The sequence below is a fragment of the Sprattus sprattus genome (assembly GCF_963457725.1).
Source record: "Sprattus sprattus genome assembly, chromosome: 6".
Taxonomy (NCBI): Eukaryota; Metazoa; Chordata; class Actinopteri; order Clupeiformes; family Clupeidae; genus Sprattus; species Sprattus sprattus.
This window is the reverse complement of record NC_137925.1, coordinates 6,423,651-6,426,577: the sequence shown is the minus strand read 5'-3', so window position 1 is coordinate 6,426,577 and position 2,927 is coordinate 6,423,651.

The following is a 2,927-nucleotide window of genomic DNA, read 5'->3' as shown; positions in this document are numbered from 1 at the left end:
GGCCGCAAACAGCGTTTCTCAAGGCAAACACTCGTGATTGGTCAGAAAGGCTAGTGGCGATTACTTTGTAGGCTTTGCCAGAGGATATTTGGCTGAGTAGCCTTTTCATCTCTCAGTCTGCACCTCCCTCTCTCTCTCTCTCTTTCTCTCTCTCAGAAATGTTCCCTCGCTCCCCACTCCCTCGTTCTCTTATCTTATCTAGACACACAGGATGGGTTTATTCAGCTCTAGGAGACGTTGACTATTCTGCTTTTCCTTCATCACTTTTATTCTGTGGGTTTTCACCCCTCTCTTTCTTGCCTCTCTCTCTCTCTCTCTCCCTCTCTCCCTCTCTCTCTCTCTCTCTCTCTCTCTCTCTCTCTCTCTCTCTCTCTCTCTCTCTCTCTCTCTCTCTCTCTCTCTCCTATCTCTCTCTCTCTCTCTCTCTCTCTCTCTCTCTCTCTCTCTCTCTCTCACTCTCTCTCTCTCTCTCTCTCTCTCTCTCTCTCTCTCTCTCTCTCTCTCTCCTCTCTCACTCTCTCACTCTCTCTCTCTCTCTCTCTCTCTCTCTCTCTCTCTCTCTCTCTCTCCCTCTCTCACTCTCTCTCTCTCCCTCTCTCTCTCTCCCTCTTTCTCTCTCTCTCTCTATGAAGGCATAAAAGTGTTTCTCTTTGATTGTGCTGTGTGTCTCCCTGGCCCAGGGGAAAACACTAAAGAGTTTGAAGGAGGTTGATGATTGGCTGGTTCAGAACAGAATTTTCTAATTGACAAATATGTATGAAAAATAAGACATCATGTCCAAACCAGGAGACAGTATTCCATGGATGTAGCCCATATCACAGAACCACAGACCCAACCACCCCCCCCCCCCCCCCCACACACACACACACACACACACACACACACACTCACACACATACACATACACACACACACACACACACACACACACACACACACACACCTTCACAGACACACAAACACACACAAATTATGTTTACAGTATTTCTCTGTTCCTAAAACACATTTTTTCAAAGCATGCCTCGGTTTCTCTTAGCTCTAAACACAAATCCCAAAACCACTCACACAAAATGCAAAACCCTTTATATCTCTTGCAAAATGACACTTTGGTTTCAAAACACTATTATATCACCTCAAAAGGGCATTTTGTTTTCAAACAACAAACACAGACCATTATTTGAGTAGACATTCTAAGCATTGATTGAACACTGATGTGCTCAATGGAAAACACTACTATGAAATGGGAAAACACTTGTATGAAGGCCTTATCAGGAGTATTATGCCTTTTCATCTCCAGTGTTACTGTACGCTTTCTCCTGTTGTAAAATATTGTAACTGTATAATGTTTTAACTCAAAAATGAAAGAAAAATGTAAAATAATAAAAGGACAAAAAAACTAGACTGCATCCTGTTCTTGCTCAAGACAATATCGACAATTGTTGTTTTGTGAAACATCTGAAAATACAGTTTGATTTGAACATTTGATTGGATTACGATACAGTACAGTAATGTTTCTGTGCTGATAGGACGTAATCAGTTGTGGAAACGTATATGACTTACTTGCACATAGTCATATCATACTGTAATTGTTTGACTCTATCAGAGTTTCTGTCAAAAGGCACCCTGTACACCTGCTTCATTCTCGAGATGTTCTGCCTTAGAACATGGTCCACTGTGGCTAGGCTCTTTGTATTGATGTTTAGGAATATGTCTTGGTCATCAATGGTTGCACTTTGTATTTGTTTACGTACACTGTAATTTTACAAATACAGTACAATGTAAAATATTCTACAGATACAAATACAAGAATACTATGCTCCTGATACAGTAAGGCATTCAAACTAGTGTTTTACTGTCATAGTAGTGTTTCTTACCCATTCTCTCTTCTGAATGTCCGGAGAATCGGTGCAAACTGAGAAGTGGCTTATGTTTGGTTGAACCCTCTGGCCAGCCTTGCTAGCCTCCTGGATGGTCAAACCCATGTTGACCACATGGTTGAACACATTGGCCTGAATCTCATCAGAGATACAGTAATGGCTCTCCGTCTTGCTCTTCCTCTTCATCATTTTCCTCCTCCTCCTCCTCTTACTCTCACTCCTCTGCCCCTCTGATCACCACTCACTTCAATGTTGCCATAAATTGTTCTCCAAAATAGGAGCTAAAGTTTTGATTTCAAATTGCACAGCAGCTTTGGAAATGGAAGTTTTGTCATTTGATTAGCAGTGTTTTCTGTTTGAACACAAGGAGGTTTTGGCATTGATGAAGCATGCAAAGTAGAGAGGATGGTGTTTAGTGTTTTGAAGAAAATGTGGTTAACAATTGAAAACTGTGTCTAAAGCAGAGAATTGTGTGTTGTGGTTTGAAGAAAGTGCGGTTAACAATTGAAATCTGTGTTTAAAGCAGAGAATTGTGCTTAAAGTTTAGCAGAATTGGTTTAGGGAGTTGGCACTTGGGTTTAGTGTTCAGAGAAACCGAGGCATGTTTTGAAAAAATGTGTTTTAGGTACAGAGAAATACTGTAAATGAACTGAAAGCCAATGAAAAAAATTGTTAATTAGTTTCCAAATATCTTCATCATGTACCACTGGGAAGGAATCATTGCAGTTTACAGGGCTTCAAAACAGAGCTACAGAGAGTCATTAGTGTAATTTGTGAGGAAACACGGTGTTAGCTCACACTGCTGCAGCTGAATCAAATTAGTCTTCATATGAAACAGACACAGAACTGCGTCTTGTGTGTAAAGAGATTCATGTATAGCTCATCTTCTGTGAAGACCTGAGGGAGCATAACACGCATGCTCTCTCTCTCTCTCGCTCCCTCTCTCTCTATCTATCTCTATCTCTCTCTCTCTCTCTCTCGCTCCCTCTCTCTATCTCTCTCTCTCTCTCGTTCCCTCTCTCTATCTCTCTCTCGCTCTCTCTTGCTCCC